General features: G+C 46.8%; 1 protein-coding gene across 5 annotated transcripts in view; it reads left to right on the top strand.

The window, feature by feature from the left end:
- Positions 1–18,415: 18,415 nt before the first annotated feature.
- The window catches only part of BCAS3 (BCAS3 microtubule associated cell migration factor), a 1,718,074-nt gene continuing 1,716,413 nt past the window's right edge, over positions 18,416–20,076 (top strand). For 2 of the 5 annotated variants that reach the window (XM_069757219.1, XM_069757222.1), the window contains exon 1: positions 18,416–18,571. The gene's annotated coding sequence lies outside the window, so the exon portion shown is untranslated. The remainder of the gene's footprint in view (positions 18,572–20,076) is intronic. The other 3 variants (XM_069757218.1, XM_069757221.1, XM_069757220.1) reach the window with 2 other exon arrangements.

Genomic DNA, 20,076 nt, shown 5'->3' with positions numbered 1-20,076 from the left:
TTCTTTGCATTATTTGGAGGTCTGAAAGCACAGGTTTCACCCCCCGCCCCCAAATTTGTCCATTTTTCTTTGTCAGAAAAAAATACAAAATTTATTGCTTGGAAATCTGGAGACATGCTGTCAGAAGTATATAAACTAAAAGAACAATTTACATTTTATTAAAAAATATATGGTATATACTTGAATATAAGCCGACCAGAGTATAAGCTGGGACCCCTAATTTTGCAACAACAAAATGGGAAAACTTATTGACTCGCGTATAAGCCTAGGGTGGGAAATGAAGCAGCTACTGGTAAATTTCAAAAATAAAATAAGATACCGTATATACTCGAGTATAAGCCGACCCCCCTACTTTTGCCACCAAAAACTGTGAAAACTTATTGACTCGAGTATAAGCCTAGGGTAGGAAATGCAGCAGCTTCCGGTGAATTTCAAAAATAAATGCTCCATACCGTTCATTATTGCCCCATAGATGCTCTGTATAAAGCTGTGCCACATATAATGCTGCATACCGTTCATTATTGCCCCATAGATGCTCCATATAAAGCTGTGCCCCATATATGCTCTGCACCGTTCATTATTGCCCCATAGAAGCTCCATATAAAGCTGTGCCACATATATGCTCTGCACCATCCATTATTGTCCCATAGATGTGCCATATAAAGCTGTGCCATATAGTGCTCTGCACCGTTCATCATTGCCCCATAGATGTGCCATATAAAACTGTGCTATATAGTGCTCTGCACCGTTCATTTGTGTCCCATAGATGCTCCTTATAAAGCTGTGCTACCGGTATATATAATGCTGCAATAAAAAAAAAATCCCATACTCACCTCTCTTGCTTGCAGCTCCCAGCGTCTCGTCCAGACGTCTCTCCGCTCTGACTGTTCAGGCAGAGGGCGCCCTCTGACCTGAACAGTCAGTGCGGAGAGACGCCGGGAAGATGGAGCGGCGCCCGGTGTGTGGAACGGGGATAGGTGAATATGAGATACTTAACTGCTCCCGGCGTCCCGCTCCTTCTCCCGGACAACTGGTCTCCGGGTGCCGCAGCCTCTTCCTCTATCAGCGGTCACCGTTACAGCTGATTAGAGAAATGAATATGCGGCTCCACCCCTATGGGAGTGGAGTCCATATTCATTTCTCTAATGAGCGGTCCCACGTGACCGCTGAACAGGGGAAGAGCTGCAGCACCCGAAGACCGTGGGACTGCAGGGACAGCGCCAGGATTGCCGGGACTAGGTGTGTATGCCTCAGCCCTCTCTCCCCCTCACCCGCCGTGACTCGAGTATAAGCCGAGAGGGGCACTTTCAGCCCAAAAATTTGGGCTGAAAATCTCGGCTTATACTCGAGTATATACGGTACCAATAAAAGTAAAATTAATTGAGACATCAGTAGGTTAAATGTTTTTGAATATCCATACTGAATCAGGAGCCCCATATAATGTTCCATACAGGTCATGATGGGCCCCATAAGATGCTCCATAAAAAAAACTATGCCCCAAATAATGCTGCACAAAGGATGATGGCCACATAAGATGCTCCATAGCGTAATATGCCCCATATGTGGCTGCAATAAAAAAAAAAAAAAAATTAAAAAAAAAAGGGGACAAGACTCACCTCTCATTGTTGGGTGCCAGGTGCCGATGTCCTGAGCAGGTGGGGACACCGGAGCGCTATTGGGGCCTGGTGCCGGTGTCGCCGCTGGCACAGGCCTCCGGCACTTGCGATATTCAGCTGTCCCCGTTCCACCACTGCGCGCCGCTGTGTCTTCTGGATCTCTGCAGTGACTGTTCAGGCAGAGGGCACGCACTAAACACGTCATCGAGCACTCTGACCTGAACGTCACAGCAAGAGGACGCGGAAGACAGTGCGGCAGTGGAACGGGTACAGGTGAATATCGCATGGCTCACCCTTCCCCGTCATACTCACCCCCTCCTGGCACGGTCTCGGCTTCTCTGATTGTGTCCGGCAGCTTGTTCCGGTGTTCAGCTGTCACATGGTACCTGTTGTGAATTCTGCTCTTGGGCTCCCTCCGGTGGTTATGAGTGGTAGTGCTGCTGTCTTTGGATCGCAGCATTTATCAGGTGTGTCCACTTATTGCAATTTGGACTGGGCTATATAGTCTTGCTTGATCCTTTAGTCAGTGCCAGTTGGCCATTGTTTTTGGAGGATTCACATCCCTACCTGGTCTCTCCTGTTTTGCTGTTCTTTTCAACAAAGATAAGTTCTGGCTTTGTTTTTGCTGTCCACATGCTGTGGGCCTTATAGTTCAGTGCATTTTCATGTTTTGTCTTGTCCAGCTTTGTCTGTGTAGGGATTTTTTGCAGCCAAGCAGGATCTCTGGAGATGCAGATATACCCTCCATGTCTTTAGTCAGATGTGGAGATTTGTATTTTCTGTGGTGGATATTTTCTAGTGTTTTTATACTGACCGCATAGTACTCTGTCCTATCTTTTTTTTTAGCTAGAAAGGCCTCCTTTGCTAAATCCTGATTTTAGTCTGCATATGTCATTTCCCTCTCCTCTCACAGTCAATATTTGTGGGGGGCTGTCTATCCTTTGGGGATTTTCTCTGAGGCAAGATAGTCTTCCCGTTTCTATCTTTAGGGGAAGTTAGTTCTTAGGCTGTGTCGAGGTGTCTAGGGAGTATTAGGTACATCCCACGGCTACTTCTAGTTGCGATGCTAAGTTCAGGGTCTGCGGTCAGTACAGGTACCACCTTCTCCAGAGTACGTCTCATGCTGCTCCTAGGCCACCAGATCATAACAGGTACCGCTCATTAAAGTAATGAATATGTGCTCCACGCTTATGGGAGTGGAGTCGCGGCCATATTCATTACTTTAATGAGCGGTACCATGTGACCGCTGAACACAGGAAGTGCTGCGGGCTCCGGAGACCATCTGAGAAGCAGGGACGTGCAGAGAAAGCGTGGGGAGGGGGCGAGTATGATGTGAAAGCCACCGCTCCTCATCCCCCACCGACCCCTGGGACAATGACTCGAATATATGACTGAGGGGCACTTTCAGTCTAAAAAAAAAATGGGCTGAAAATCTCGGCTTATACTTGAATATATATGGTACCTATAAAAACAAATCAGACAAACTGAACATTTTGCAGTGGTCTCTTAATTTTTGCCACAGCTGTATATGAGACAAAAAAAAATTATAGATATGTATATTTAGGACCTCACAGCTCTCCATGTGCTTGCCAGAGGTAGCCTGACTGCCATTAGGTACCAAGATGAGATCCTCAGACCCCCTGTGAGACCATATGCTGGTGCGGTTGGCCCTGGGTTCCTCCTAATGCAGGAAAATGCCAGACCTCATGTGGCTTCAAGATGAAGACATTGAAGGTACCGACTTGCCCACCCGTTCCCCAGACCTGAATCTGATTGAACACATCTGGGACATCATGTCTCGCACCATCCACCAACGTCACACCACAGACTGTCAAGGAGTTGATGCATGCTTTAGTCCAGGTCTAAATCCGCCGCCTCATTAGGAGCATGCCCAGGCGTTGTAGGGAGATCATACAGGCAAATGGAGGCAACACCCACACCACTGAACATCATTTCCTTGTTTTGAGGCATTTCCACTGAAGTTGGATCAGCCTGTAATTTGACTTTCCACTTTGATTTTGAGCATCATTCCAAATCCAGACCTTCATGGGATATTCATTTTGATTTACATTGATCATTTTTATGCTTTATTCCACTATATAATGAATAAAGATTTGCAACTGAAATATTTTATTCAGTGATATCTAGGATGTGGTATTTTAGTGATTCCTTTATTTTCTTGAGAAAATCTCTCTCTTTCTCCATAAAAGGATGGGGGCCCAAGCCGTCTGTCCACCCTTCTGAAAAGCAGACAAGTGGTAAATTATATTTATGACTTGCGTTTATTTTTGAAAAAAACAAGTTTGGGAAATTGTCAAAAAGTGTTGCCAATTTTCAAACTTTGAATTCTTATGCCCTTAAAATCAGCGATATGTCACACAAAATAGTTCATATCAAAGAATTTTTACCACCAGTGGTCATAATTGTAAAATCTGGCTTGGTCATTAAGGGGTTATACAATGTATTACATAAAAATCCTGTACGATATCAGGCATCGACACCTCTGACATTCTGAACAGTTCATCCAACAGGTTTAGACTGAACGGTGAACAATTTAACCCTTTTCTGCCATCCAACGTACTATTCCGTCTATGTGACCTGGGACTTAATCCGCATAGACGGAATAGTACATCATTACCGATTGGCTGCGCACACGGGGGATGTGCGGCCGGATGTCAGCTGATTCTCACAGCCGACACCCGGCACTTAGTGCCAGGACCCCGAAACACTCCGGAGCCAGCACAGAGGTCGAAAGCCCCTTTGGATCGGAGACCCCACGGCAGGATGCGAGGTCCCGATCGCTGCCATGGAGACCAGATGTCGTTATAATGACATCCGGGTCTCCAGAGCTGAGAGATTTCCTGGCATGCACAGTGCATGTCAGGAAGCCTCTAAGGTCAGTGTGCAAAATGTGCAGCGCTGACAGCTTCTATAGCATGTAGATCTGCATGCTATAGAAGCCATCAGCCTGCAAAAAATGAGTGTCCCATAGAGGGAAACAGTGTAAAAAAAGAATGAATAAAAATAAAAAAATGATTCTATCAATAAATAAATATTTGAGTGAAAAAAGTTAAGTATGCATATTTGTATCCCCGCCTCTAATGGCCCGCCCTATAAAACTGTCCCAATAGTTAACCCTTTTAGTGAACACCATAAAAAAAAGGCAAAAAAACAATGCTTTATCATACCACCGAACAAAAAGTGGAATAACACGCAATCAACAAGACCGATATAAACATGGTACCGCTGAAAACGTCATTTTGTGCAGCAAAAAACAAGCCGCCATATATAGCTACATCATCCGGAAAAATAGAAAAAGTTATACCTGTCAGAATAAAGAGAAGCAAAAATAATCTTATGTAAAATAGTTTTTATTGTATAAAAGCCTCACAAAAAATCGTAATAAAAAGCGATCAAAAAAATGTCACGTGCCCGAAAATGGTACCAATAAAAACGTCAACTCGTCCCACAAAAAACAAGGCCTCACATGACTGGGGGCGAAAATATGGAAAAATTATAGCTTTCAAAATGTGGCGATGCAAAAACTATTTTTTTTTTTTTTTAAATAAAAAGTGTCTTTTAGTGTGTGACAGCTGCCAAACAAAAATCCGCTATAAATAGTGAATCAAACCCCACTTAATCACCCCCTTAGTTAGGGGGGGAAAAAAATGATTTATTTATTTCCATTTTCCCATTAGGGTTGGGGCGAAAGTTAGGATTACGGTTGGGATTAGGGGTGTGTTAGGGTTAGGTTTGTGGTTAGGGGTGTGTTGGGTTAGAATTGGGGGGGGTTCCACTGTTTAGGCACATCAGGGGGGTCTCTAAACGCAACATAGCATCTGATCTCAATTCGAGCCAATTCTGGAAAATTGAAAAAGTTAAACGGTGCTCCTTCCCTTCCGAGCTCTGCCATGCGCCCAAACAGTGGTTTACCCCCACATATAGGGTTTCAGCGTACTCAGGACAAATTGCACAACAACTTTTGGGGTCCAATTTCTCCCGTTACCCTTGGGAAAATAAAAAAGTTGGGGACTTAAAGATCATGTTTGTGGAAAAAATATATAATTTTATTTTACCGCCCGGGCGTTATAAACTTTATTGAAACACCTGGGGGTTAAAGTTCTCACCACACATCTAGATAAGTTCCTTGGGGGGGTGTAGTTTCCAAAATGGGGTCACTTGTGGGGGGCGATTTCCACTGTTTAGGGACATCAGGGGCTCGCCAAACGAGACATGGCGCCTGAACAATTCCAGCCAATTTTGCGTTGAAAAAGTCAAACGGCGCTCCTTCCCTTCCAAGCTCTGGGTATCAGCATACTCAGGACAAATTGAACAATAACTTTTGGGGTCCTGTTACCCTTGGGAAAATTAAAATTGGGGGTGAAAAGATCATTTTTGTGGAAAATGGAAATTTGGTGAAAACTTCGCAGTTTTCCAACTTTTAATTTTCATGCCCTGAAATCACACAGATGTCACACAAAATACTTAACCCCTTCCCGACCTTTAACGCATACGCTGCATCATGAAAGTCGGTGCCATTCCGACCCATGACGCAGCGTAAGCGTCATGGCGGAATCGCGTTCCTGCAGGCCGGGTGAAAGGGTTAACTGTAATTTCACCCGGCGTGCAGGGACAGGAGGAGTTGTACTTTAGCCCGGGGGTGGTGGCTTCACCCCCCCCGTGGCTACGATCGCTCTGATTGGCTGTTGAAAGTGAAACTACCAATCAGAGCGATTTGCAATATTTCACCTAAAAAAACTGGTGAAATATTACAATCCAGCCATGGCCGATGCAGCAATATCATCGGCCATGGCTGGAAACACTAATGTGCCCCCACCCCACCGATCTCCCTCCCAGCCCTCCGACCTGTGGTCCGCTCCCCTCCGTCCTGTGCTCCGCTCCCCCGTCCTCCTGTCCGCTCCCCCCGTGCTCCAATCCCACCCCCTGCACTCCGATCCACCCCCTCACACTGCGATCAACCCCCCCGCACACCGATCCACCCCCCGCACACCGATCCCTCCCCCCCCATGCTCCGATCCCTCCCCCCCGTGCCCTGATCTCCCCCCCCCCTTATACTTACCTAGCCTCCCGGGGTCCGTCCGTCTTCTTTCCTGGGCGCCACCATCTTCCAAAATGGCGGGCGCATACGCAGTGCGCCCGCCGAATCTGCCGGCCGGCAGATTCGTTCCAGAGTGAATTTTGATCACTGTGATAAAACCTCACAGTGATCAAAATAAAAAAAAAAGTAAATGACCCCCCCCTTTGTCACCCCCATAGGTAGGGACAATAATAAAATAAAGAATTTTTTTTTTTCCCCCCACTAAGGTTGGAGTTAGAACTAGGGGTTGGGTTAGGAATGTGCACACGTATTCTGGTCCTCTGCGGATTTTTCCGCAGCGGATTTCATAAATCCGCAGTGCTAAACCGCTGTGGATTTACCGCGGTTTTTCTGCGCATTTCACTGCGGTTTTACAACTGCGATTTTCTATTGGAGCAGTTGTAAAACCGCTGCGGAATCCGCAGAAACAAGTGACATGCTGCGGAATGTAAACCGCTGCGTTTCCGTGCAGTTTTTCTGCAGCATGTGCACAGCGATTTTTGTTTCCCATAGGTTTACATTGAACTGTAAACTCATGGGAAACTGCTGCGGATCCGCAGCGTGTGCACATACCTTCAGAATTAGGCTATGTGCACACGGTGCGGATCCGCCTGCGGATCCGCAGCGGATTGGCCGCTGCGGATCCGCAGCAGTGTTCCATCAGGTTTACAGTACCAAGTAAACATATGGAAAACCAAATCCGCTGTGCCCATGGTGCGGAAAATACCACGCGGAAACGCTGCGTAGTATTTTCCGCAGCATGTCAATTCTTTGTGCGGATTCCGCAGCGTTTTACACCTGTTCCTCAATAGGAATCCGCAGGTGAAATCCGCACAAAAAACACTGCAATCCGCGGTAAATCCGCAGGTAAAACGCAGTGCCTTTTACCCGCGGATTTTTCAAAAATGGTGCTGAAAAATCTCACACGAATCCGCAACGTGGGCACATAGCCTTAGGGTTAGGGTTGGAATTAGGGTTGTGGTTAGGGTTGTGTTGGGGTTAGGGTTGTGGTTAGGGGTGTGTTGGGGTTAGGGTTGTGATTAGGGTTATGGCTACAGTTGGGATAAGGGTTAGGGGTGTGTTGGAGTTAGAATTGAGGGGTTTCCACTGTTTAGGCACATCAGGGGGTCTCCAAACGCAACATGGCCCCACCATTGATTCCAGCCAATCTTGTATTCAAAAAGTCAAATGGTGCTCCCTCACTTCCGAGCCCCGTCGTGCGCCCAAACAGTGGTTTACCCCCACATATGGGGTACCAGCATACTCAGGACAAACTGCGCAACAGTTACTGGGGTATAATTTCTCCTGTTACCCTAAAAAAATACCCATAAAAAATTGCTTGCTAAAACATCATTTTTGAGGAAAAAAAAATGATTTTTTTTTTCACGGCTCTGCGTTGTAAACGTCTGTGAAGCATTTGGGGGTTCAAAGTGCTCACCACATATCTAGATAAGTTCCTTGGGGGGTCTAGTTTCCAAAATGGGGTCACTTGTGGGGGGTTTCTACTGTTTAGGCACACCAGGGGCTCTGCAAACGCAACGTGATGTCCGCAGACCATTCCATCAAAGTCTGCATTTCAAAAGTCCCTACTTCCCTTCTGAGCCCCGATGTGTGCCCAAACAGTGGTTTACCCCCACACATCGGGTATCAGCGTACTCAGGAGAAACTGGACAACAACTTTTGGGGTCAAATTTCTCCTGTTACCCTTGGGAAAATAAAAAATTGCGGGCTAAAAAATCATTTTTTGAGAAAAGAAATTTTTTTTTTATTTTCATGGCTCTGCGTTATAAACTTCTGTGAAGCACTTGAGGGTTCAAAGTGCTCACCACACGTCTAGATTAGTTCCTTTGGGGGGTCTAGTTTCCAAAATGGGGTCATTTGTGGGGGATCTCCAATGTTTAGGCACGCAGGGGCTCTCCAAACGCGACATGATGTCCGCTAATGATTGGAACTAATTTTCCATTTAAAAAGCCAAATGGCGTGCCTTCCCTTCTGAGCCCTGCTGTGCGCCCAAACAGTGATTTACCCCCACATATGGGGTATCTGCGTACTCAGAACAACCTGGACAACAAAATTTGTGGTCCAATTTCTCCTATTACCGTTGGCAAAATAGGAAATTCCAGGCTAAAAAATCATTTTTGAGGAAAGAAAAATTATTTTTTATTTTCATGGCTCTTCGTTATAAACTTCTGTGAAGCACCTGGGGGTTTCAAGTGCTCAGTATGTATCTAGATAAGTTCCTTGGGGGGTCTAGTTTCCAAAATGGGGTCACTTGTGGGGGAGCTCCAATGCATAGGCACACAGGGGCTCTCCAAACGCGACATGGTGTCCGCTAACAATTGGAGCTAATTTTCCATTCAAAAAGTCAAAAGGCGCGCCTTCCCTTCCGAGCCCTGCCGTGTGCCCAAACAGTGGTTTACCCCCACATATGAGGTATCGGTGTACTCGGAAGAAATTGCCCAACAAATTTTAGGATCTATTTAATCCTATTGCCCATGTGAAAATGAAAAAATTGAGGCTAAAAGAAATTTTTTGTGAAAAAAAGTACTTTTTCATTTTTATGGATCAATTTGTGAAGCACCTGAGGGTTTAAAGTGCTCACTAGGCATCTAGATAAGTTCCTTGGGGGGTCCAGTTTCCAAAATGGGGTCACTTGTGGGGGAGCTCCAATGTTTAGCCACACAGGGTCTCTCCAAATGTGACATGGTGTCCGCTAAAGAGTGCAGCCAATTTTTCTTTCAAAAAGTCAAATGGCGCTCCTTCCCTTCCAAGCCCTGCCGTGCACCCAAACAGTGGTTTACCCCCACATATGAGGTATCAGCGTACTCAGGACAAATTGGACAACAACTTTCGTGGTTCAGTTTCTCCTTTTACCATTGGGAAAATTAAAAAATTGTTGCTGAAAGATCATTTTTGTGACTAAAAAGTTAAATGTTCATTTTTTCCTTCCATGTTGCTTCTGCTGCTGTGAAGCACCTGAAGGGTTAATAAACTTCTGGAATGTGGTTTTGTGCACCTTGAGGGGTGCAGTTTTTAGAATGGTGTCACTTTTGGGTATTTTGAGCCATATAGACCCCTCAAACTGACTTCAAATGTGAGGTGGTCCCTAAAAAAATGGTTTTGTAAATTTCGTTGTAAAAAATGAGAAATCGCTGGTCAAATTTTAACCCTTATAACTTCCTAGCAAAAAAAAATTTTGTTTCCAAAATTGTGCTGTTGTAAATTAGACGTGTGGGAAATGTTATTTATTAACTATTTTGTGTCACATAACTCTCTGGTTTAACAGAATAAAAATTCAAAATGTGAAAATTGCAAAATTTTCACCAAATTTCCGTTTTTATCACAAATAAACACAGAATTTATTGACCTAAATTTACCACTAACATGAAGCCCAATATGTCACGAGAAAATCTCAGAATCGCTAGGATTTGTTGAAGCGTTCCCGAGTTATTACCTCATAAAGGGACACTGGTCAGAATTGCAAAAAATGGCAAGGTCTTTAAGGTCAAAATAGGCTGGGTTATGAAGGGGTTAAAGTAACATCTCCCACATGTCTACTTTACATCAGCACAATTTTAGAACCAAATTTTCTTGTTAGTAAGTTATAGCGGTTAAAAGTTAAACAGCGATTTCTCATTTTTACATAACTTTTTTTTTTTTAGGGACCACGTCACATTTGAAGTCACTTTGAGGGGCCTATATGATAGAATGGTGTCACTTTTGGGTATTTTCAAAAACCTGCACCCCCCAAAGTGCTCAAAACCACATTCAAGATGTTTATTAACCCTTCAGGTGCTTCACTAGAATTTTTTGAATGTTTTTATGAAAAAAAAAAAAAAAAAAAAAAGAGTATTTAACTTTTTTTTACAAAAAATTTAATGCAGACCAAAATGTTTTTATTTTATCAAGGGTAACGAGAATTTGGACCTCAAAAGTTGTTGTGCAATTTGTCCTGAGTACAGAGCTCGGAAGGGAAGTAGCGCTATTTGAATTTTTCAACCCAAAATTGGCTGGAATTGAGATCAGACGCCATGTCGCTTTTGGACTGCCCTGATGTGCCTAAACAGTGGAAACCCCCCACAAGTGACACCTTTTTGGAAACTAGACTCCCCAAGGAACTTATCTAGATGTCTGGTGAGCACTTTGAACCCCCAAGGGCTTCACAGAAGCTTAGAACGTAGAGCCTTAAATAAAAAAAAACACTTTTTTTTCACAAATAAACGCAAGTCATATCAAAGAAATTTTTACTATTAACATGAAGTACAATATGTCATGAGAAAACAATGTCAGAATCACAATGCTCCATGGAAGCATTCCAGAGTTATTACCACAAAGGGACAGTGGTCAGAATTGTAGAAATTGGCCTGGTAAATAACATGCAAACCACCTTTTTAGGCCGGCGTCACACTCGGCGTAAGACAATACGGTCCGTAATGTACGGCCGTAATACGCAGAAAAGTCCCCAAAATAGTGGTCCGTATCTCCTCCGTAGGCAGGGTGTGTTAGCGTATTTTGCACATGGCATCCTCCGTATGTAATCCGTATAGCATCCGTACTGCGAGATTTTCTTGCAGGCTTGCAAAACCAACATACGGACATACAATGGATCCATGTGCTCAAAAAAATCATAAAAACATATATATATTTTTCCTCCAGCGCGAGATGGCTTTAAAGCCGGTAATTCAATTGCCGGCTTTTGCCATTTCCTTCCTAAACCCGACATGATATGAGACATGGTTTACATACAGTAAACCATATCATATCCCCATTTTTTTTTTTTGCATATTCCACACTACTAATGTTAGTAGTGTGCATGTGCAAAATTTGGGCGCACTAGCTATTAAATTAAAGGATTAAATGGCGGAAAAAATTGGTGTGGGCTCCCGCGCAATTTTCTCCGCCAGAGTAGTAAAGCCAGTGACTGAGGGAAGATATTAATAGCCTGGAGAGGGTCCATGGTTAAATGCCTCCCCCCCCCCCCCCCGGCAAAAAACATCTGCCCCCAGCCACCCCAGAAAAGGCAAATCTGGAAGATGCACCTATTCTAGCACTTGGCCACTCTTCCCATTCCCCTGTAGTGGTGGGATATGGGGTAATGAAAGGTTAATGTCACCTTGCTATTGTAAGATGACATCAAGCCAGATTAATAATGGAGAGGTGTCAATTATGACACCTATCCATTATTAATCCAATTGTCTGAAATGGTTAAAAAATACACACACACATTATTACAAAGTCTTAATGAAATAAAGACACAGGTTGTTGTAATATTTTACTAGACTCTTAATCCACCTGAAGACCCTCGCTCTGTAACAAAGGAAAAATAAAACAACAACAATATCTCATACCTTCCGATGATCTGTCACGTCCCACAATGTAAATCCATCCGAAGGGGTTAAAATATTTTACACCCACGAGCTCTTCTAATGCAGCTGTGCTCCTGGCTGTAAAACCCCAGCGAATGAATGGAAAGTAGGTCAATGACCTGTAGTTACCTTCAGTTGCGTTGCGGTGATGCGCCCTCTGCTGGTTGTCCTCATATGACCTCGAGGCTGGGAAAATATTCTGAAAAGTTCCCACGCTCGAGGTCATATGAGGACAACCAGCAGAGGGCGCATCACCGCGAATGAAGGTAACTACAGGTCATTGACCTACTTTCCATTCATTGGCTGGGGTTTTACAGGCAGGAGCACAGCTGCATTATAGCAGAGCTCCTGCCTGGAAAAAATGTTAACCCCTTCAGATGGATTTACATCATGGGACGTGACAGATCATCGGAAGGTATGAGATAGTTTTTTTATTTTTCCTTTGTTACAGAGCGAGGGTCTTCAGGTGGATTACCAGGATAATAAAATATTCCAACAACCTGTGTTTTTATTTCATTAAAAGACTGTGTGTGTGTGTTTTTTAACCATTTCATACAATTGGATTAATAATAGATAGGTGTCATAATTGACGCCTCTCCATTATTAATCTGGCTTAATGTCACCTTACAATAGCAAGGTGACATTAACCCTTCATTATCCCATATCCCACCGCTACACGGGAATGGGAAGAGAGTGGCCAAGTGCCAGAATAGGCGCATCTTCCAGATGTGCCTTTTCTGGGGTGGCTGGGGGCAGATGTTTTTAGCCGGGGGGGGAGGGGGGGGCCCATTAACCATGGACCCTCTCCAAACTATTAATATCTGCCCTCAGTCACTGGCTTTACTACTCTGGCGGAGAAAATTGCGCGGGAGCCCACGCAAATTTTTTCCGCCATTTATCCCTTTAATTTAATAGCTAGAGCGCCCAAATTTTGCACATACACACTACTAACATTAGTAGTGTGGAATATGCAAAAAAAATGGGGATATGAGATGGTTTACTGTATGTAAACCATGTCTCATATCATGTCGGGTTTAGGAAGGAGATAGCAAAAGCTGGCAATTGAATTACCGGCTTTAAAGCTATCTAGCGCTGTATGAAATATTAATATATATACATATATGTGTCTCAATAACATATATACCTATTCTATGTGTACACATTTATTCTACCTATTCTATTGTAAGCTGTCAGTGTGATTTTACTGTACACCACACTGAATTGCCGGCTTTTCTCTTTAACACCGCTGCGTATTTCTTGCAAGTCACACTGCTGGTCCGTGTGTAATCCGTATTTTTCTCGCCCCCATAGACTTTCATTGGCGTATTTTTTGCGCAATACGGTGACAAACGCGGCATTCTGTGATTTTCTACGGCCGTAGAAGACCGTATAATACGGATCCGTTAAATATGGCTGATAGGAGCAGGGGCATAGAGAATCATTGGGCCGTGTGTTGTGTATTTTACGGATTTTCTGTGCTCATACGTCCGTAAAACTCGCCAGTGTGATGCCGGTCTTATTAGCAATCATTCACCCTCCCCGGGTCCAGTGCAGAGTCTACACCACTGCTGCAGTCTGTTTGCCTGCAGCAACACAGTCAGTGAGCTCTGCCATGTTGCCATAAACCGAGCCATTTTATGCAGTTTTGTTTATATCACGTCAACGATGCAAATAGTAACAGACATCGAGAGCAGCAGGAAAGACTCAATGATGGACCTGGGGAGGATGAGTAAAGAACCATTTGATATTTTTTTAGCGTTTTATAAAAAGGGTACACACATTTAAAAGGGAACCCATCATGTCCTTTTTAGCATGTAAACTGTCCTCAGTGCGTTGGTCATGATGCAATGTGCATCACGAACACTTTTTCCCACTAAAACAGCGCTGTAATCATGTGCAAAAAGCACTATAGTTAAAGGGACTCTGTCACCTGAATTTGGCGGGACCGGTTTTGGGTCATATGGGCGGAGTTTTCGGGTGTTTGATTCACCCTTTCCTTACCCGCTGGCTGCATGCTGGCTGCAATATTGGATTGAAGTTCATTCTCTGTCCTCCATAGTACACGCCTGCGCAAAGCAATCTTGCCTTGTGCAGGCGTGTACTACGGAGTACAGAGAATGAACTTCAATCCAATATTGCAGCCAGCATGCAGCCAGCGGGTAAGGAAAGGGTGAATCAAACACCCGAAAACTCCGCCCATATGACCCAAAACCAGTCCCGCCAAATTCAGGTGACAGGTTCCCTTTAAGATTGTACCTGCTCATTTAGACATAAGGGTGTGCTTCATTTCATTCAGGGTTGTCGTCCTCCACGCAATTTGAATTATGTTCCCGGAGTTGCACTGACATCACTCAAATACGCTTTGAAAAATCCAGCACTTGTGCTCTGGCCACACAGTGAAGCTTGGCACTATACACAGCATCAGTACACAAGTAGGGAGCCACTCATCATGGCGCAGGCACAACTCTACAATACACTGCACAAGTGCAGGATTTTTCAAAGCGGATTTTGAGTAATGCTGACGCAACGCGGGGATCATCATACTAACTGTGAGGGTGACGACAACCCTGATTGAATGAAATGATGCTGCCTATAAACACAGCGCTGCCTTATTTCTTCTTCCATACTTTGCGGCCCGATACACGTGTATGTTTGATAAAAGTCTTTACTGGCCAAAACGTCACGTCTGATACACAATATCTAAATGGCCGCTGTAAGGCCATGTGCACACGTTGTGGATTGGGGTGCAGAATTTTTTCTGCACAAAATCCACTTCTGGCAGAATCCACAGGTGCGGATTTTTTGCGGTTTTGATGCTGAATGCAGATTTTGTGCGGTTTTTACCAATGTGGATTTCTATAATGGAAGGGTGCAGAAATGCTGCAGTTCCGCACAAAAGTAGTGACATGCACTTTTCAATCCGCAGCGGATTCAGTGCGGATTTTTCCGCACCAATAGCACACCTCTTTTTTTCCCCCCAATTGATTTACATTGCACTGTAAATCACTGTGCGGAACTGCGTTTCTGCGCGGGAAAATCCGCAGCGGATCCGCACAAAATTCCACATCGTGTGCACACAACCTTATAACAGGCTCATTTTTTCCCACTATACTCACCTCAGAAGGAAAATAAAAACCCCTGACTAAACGAGCAGTAGGCTATAACTATACAAAGCATTTTTTGCACATCATTACAGCCCCATTTTTAATGAAGAAAAAAAAAAAAGGGGGGTTAGTGATGCACACTGTACTGGGGACACGACATTCACTTTACTTCACCATGGAGAACGCTGAATACAGTGCCCCTTTCTGTTGATCAGTACAGCCCCTCACCTAGCTATATGCTGTGGATGACGTGTGTGCAGCCCCCCACCTAGCTATATGCTGTGGATACCGTGTGTGCAGCCCCCCCACCTAGCTATATGCTGTGGATACCGTGTGTGCAGCCCCCCACCTAGCTATATGCTGTGGATACCGTGTGTGCAGCCCCCCACCTAGCTATATGCTGTGGATGACGTGTGTGCAGCCCCCCACCTAGCTATATGCTGTGGATACCGTGTGTGCAGCCCCCCACCTAGCTATATGCTGTGGATACCGTGTGCAGCCCCCCACCTAGCTATATGCTGTGGATACCGTGTGCAGCCCCCCACCTAGCTATATGCTGTGGATACCGTGTGCAGCACCCCACCTAGCTATATGCTGTGGATACCGTGTGTGCAGCCCCCCACCTAGCTCTATGCTGTGGATACCGTGTGTGCAGCCCCCCCCACCTAGCTATATGCTGTGGATACCGTGTGTGCAGCCCCCCACCTAGCTATATGCTGTGGATGACGTGTGTGCAGCCCCCCACCTAGCTATATGCTGTGGATACCGTGTGTGCAGCCCCTCACCTAGCTATATGCTGTGGATGACGTGTGTGCAGCCCCCCACCTAGCTATATGCTGTGGATACCGTGTGTGCAGCCCCCCACCTAGCTATATGCTGTGGATACCGTGTGCAGCCCCCCACCTAGCTATATGCTGTGGATACCGTGTGCAGCCCCCCACCTAGCTATATGCTGTGGATACCGTGTGCAGCACCCCACCTAGCTATATGCTGTGGATACCGTGTGTGCAGCCCCCCACCTAGCTCTATGCTGTGGATACCGTGTGTGCAGCCCCCCCCACCTAGCTATATGCTGTGGATACCGTGTGTGCAGCCCCCCACCTAGCTATATGCTGTGGATGACGTGTGTGCAGCCCCCCACCTAGCTATATGCTGTGGATACCGTGTGTGCAGCCCCCCACCTAGCTATATGCTGTGGATACCGTGTGTGCAGCCCCCCACCTAGCTATATGCTGTGGATGACGTGTGTGCAGCCCCCCACCTAGCTATATGCTGTGGATACCGTGTGTGCAGCCCCCCACCTAGCTATATGCTGTGGATACCGTGTGTGCAGCCCCCCACCTAGCTATATGCTGTGGATACCGTGTGCAGCCCCCCACCTAGCTATATGCTGTGGATACCGTGTGTGCAGCCCCCCACCTAGCTATATGCTGTGGATACCGTGTGCAGCCCCCCACCTAGCTATATGCTGTGGATACCGTGTGTGCAGCCCCCCACCTAGCTATATGCTGTGGATACCGTGTGTGTAGCCCCCCACCTAGCTCTATGCTGTGGATACCGTGTGCAGCCCCCCACCTAGCTATATGCTGTGGATACCGTGTGTGCAGCCCCCCACCTAGCTATATGCTGTGGATACCGTGTGCAGCCCCCCACCTAGCTCTATGCTGTGGATACCGTGTGTGCAGCCCCCCACCTAGCTATATGCTGTGGATACCGTGTGTGTAGCCCCCCACCTAGCTCTATGCTGTGGATACCGTGTGCAGCCCCCCACCTAGCTATATGCTGTGGATACCGTGTGTGCAGCCCCCCACCTAGCTCTATGCTGTGGATACCGTGTGTGCAGCCCCCCACCTAGCTATATGCTGTGGATACCGTGTGTGCAGCCCCCCACCTAGCTCTATGCTGTGGATACCGTGTGTGCAGCCCCCCACCTAGCTCTATGCTGTGGATACCGTGTGTGCAGCCCCCCACCTAGCTCTATGCTGTGGATACCGTGTGTGCAGCCCCCCACCTAGCTCTATGCTGTGGATACCGTGTGTGCAGCCCCCCACCTAGCTCTATGCTGTGGATACCGTGTGTGCAGCCCCCCACCTAGCTATATGCTGTGGATACCGTGTGTGCAGCCCCCCACCTAGCTATATGCTGTGGATACCGTGTGTGCAGCCCCCCACCTAGCTCTATGCTGTGGATACCGTGTGTGCAGCCCCCCACCTAGCTATATGCTGTGGATACCGTGTGTGCAGCCCCCCACCTAGCTATATGCTGTGGATACCGTGTGTGCAGCCCCCCACCTAGCTATATGCTGTGGATACCGTGTGTGCAGCCCCCCACCTAGCTATATGCTGTGGATACCGTGTGTGCAGCCCCCCACCTAGCTATATGCTGTGGATACCGTGTGTGCAGCCCCCCACCTAGCTATATGCTGTGGATACCGTGTGTGCAGCCCCCCACCTAGCTCTATGCTGTGGATACCGTGTGTGCAGCCCCCCACCTAGCTCTATGCTGTGGATACCGTGTGTGCAGCCCCCCACCTAGCTATATGCTGTGGATACCGTGTGTGCAGCCCCCCACCTAGCTCTATGCTGTGGATACCGTGTGTGCAGCCCCCCACCTAGCTCTATGCTGTGGATACCGTGTGTGCAGCCCCCCACCTAGCTCTATGCTGTGGATACCGTGTGTGCAGCCCCCCACCTAGCTATATGCTGTGGGTAACGTGTTCTAACCTAACACCCTGGTGAGGGAAGGGTACAGGTGCTACCCTACCACTGGCCGCAGTGGTCTCCTGAGCGGAGGTAGCCACTTCCAGTGCACAGCGCCAGTGTCGCCCCCGTAACGTCACAGCCTCGCGCCATTCCGGAGCCCAGCAGGAGGTAGCCCACCACGCCGTCCCGAAGGCGGGAATCATGTGCCCCGGGCTCGGCGGCCACAGCCCACTACATATGTACTCACATGACCCCCAACACTGCCCTGCACACCACAACCCGTGTTTAGAACACGTGCACTCTCACCCAAACTTCTTCTCGCGAGAGAATGAGATGTAAACAAAAGCCCGGGTAGCAGCAGGCAGGAAGGGCTCAGGACCTCACACAAATAATGGGGGCCGCTGCCGAGACCCGGCACTTCTCCGAGCGGAGTCGGAAGCAGCGTGGAGACCACTGACTAGAGACTATGCGTCATCACCGTGGTGGACACGCCCCCGGCTCCTGATTGGCTATTAGAATGTGATTGACACCGGCGCTAGAGTCCAAGCTGCTCTGTGATTGGTCGGCTCCAGCTGTTCCGCTTTCCTTGTTGCTGTAGTTGTGTATCTGCTGCTGCTGGAGCAGGACTGTCTGTGAGAAGAGCAGGAGAAGCAGCTCGTGGTGCCAGCTGCTGCCCAGAGGAAAGGTAAACAGTGAGGGGTATCCTGTGGGCGACAGTGCCACGCATGCTGCTGGCCTCATTCATGTGGTGGCTGCCCAATACACAGTGGTGGCATGCCAGCATCATGCCCAGTGGGGAACACATCCATGAGTGTAATGGAGGGCCCAGGAAAGTCCCCAGTGTCTGCTCTGCGGTGCCCGTGTCCACTCTTCTGTCACATTGTGCCTGCAGTGCCATCTTCAGCCAGCAGGAGGTAGAACTTCCATCTTCTCCCCTGAGGTCCCAGCTTAGGAGTCCAGTGGGCAGTCCTGATCCGTGATTGGCTGGTATCGCTCTATGCCTGGCTTCCCTTTGGAGATGAAGAACGGATTTGCAGAACTCCATTCCATTGGCCAGGTCAGTGTTCTGTGACCGCTGGACGGAGCCCCTGTAAATCCCCTTATCCCCCAACCTCCCCGGCTTTTCTTTTAGTTAGTGCAGCTGCACGATGTCTTGTTCCGCAATGATTACGTCGTGATAGCTTGGCCAATCAGAGGAAGAGCCTGGAATACCCGGAGGTAAGGCGATCCACATGGCTCCTGTCCAGTGGTCACACAGTACTGACCTGACTGACTGGATCAGTGTCCTGTCAATCATTGAGTGAGACCGCCCACTGGACTCCTAATATCACAGCGAGGAGGGATTACATTGATACTGAACACTTAAAGCTTTAGCACATGGCCGGAACACAGTGCTCCATTTGTCACCATTATGGGCCACAAGCAGCATCTTTGTCATGACACGTCCCTTTAAAATCCTCCATCATGCCCTATGGCACAGTTCTATATATATATTGCCTTCGTAAAAAGAACCTGCCAGTTCCTTCATGCTCTGATTATTATAAAGTAGTGACAGACACTCTAGTTTCAGTGGTCATCTGATTTCGAGCATTACCCCTGAACATCGTGATGTAGGGATGTTGATGATCTGTGGCTTCCTTCGCCCTTCCGATGCTGACTGACAGATTGCTCGCTGAGTATCTGCTGCTGTTCACAGAATCCGGAGAACTGGGTCGGGAGCGTGCAGGGCATGAATATGGCACACCGACGCAGGCTGCACTCTGCTAGTCCTGTAGGCTCACTTTCACACATCCATGTTTCCATGCCAAAGTGCAGACCATGATGTACTGCAAGTCTCCTGACCCAAAATCGATAGTTTCATGTATGCCAGTGAGGCTGTCAAGTTTGGGTCAGGAGGCACCAGTCGGTCCATTTCAGCTTTTTTTGTTTTTTAAGTGTTGTTCTAGATTTTCTGTGATTTTGGTTTTTCTTTGTAACTAAGGGTAGTCTACAATTTAGGACTTTTTTTTTTCTGGATTTGTCAGACTTTTATGCCAGACACAACAATGCAGTAGACTATGCTATTCTGTCCGGAATAACGGGCAGACAGGTCAGGGAGAAAAAAAAGTCAAATGGAGTCCAAAATTACAGACTTACAATTCAGTTTTCCAGGTTACCACCTTACAGCACCATGGAGGACGTCCTTCTTAT

This window comes from Ranitomeya imitator, chromosome 3 (genome assembly GCF_032444005.1).
Source record: "Ranitomeya imitator isolate aRanImi1 chromosome 3, aRanImi1.pri, whole genome shotgun sequence".
NCBI lineage: Eukaryota > Metazoa > Chordata > Amphibia > Anura > Dendrobatidae > Ranitomeya > Ranitomeya imitator.
This window is presented reverse-complemented; position numbering and strand designations above follow the sequence as displayed.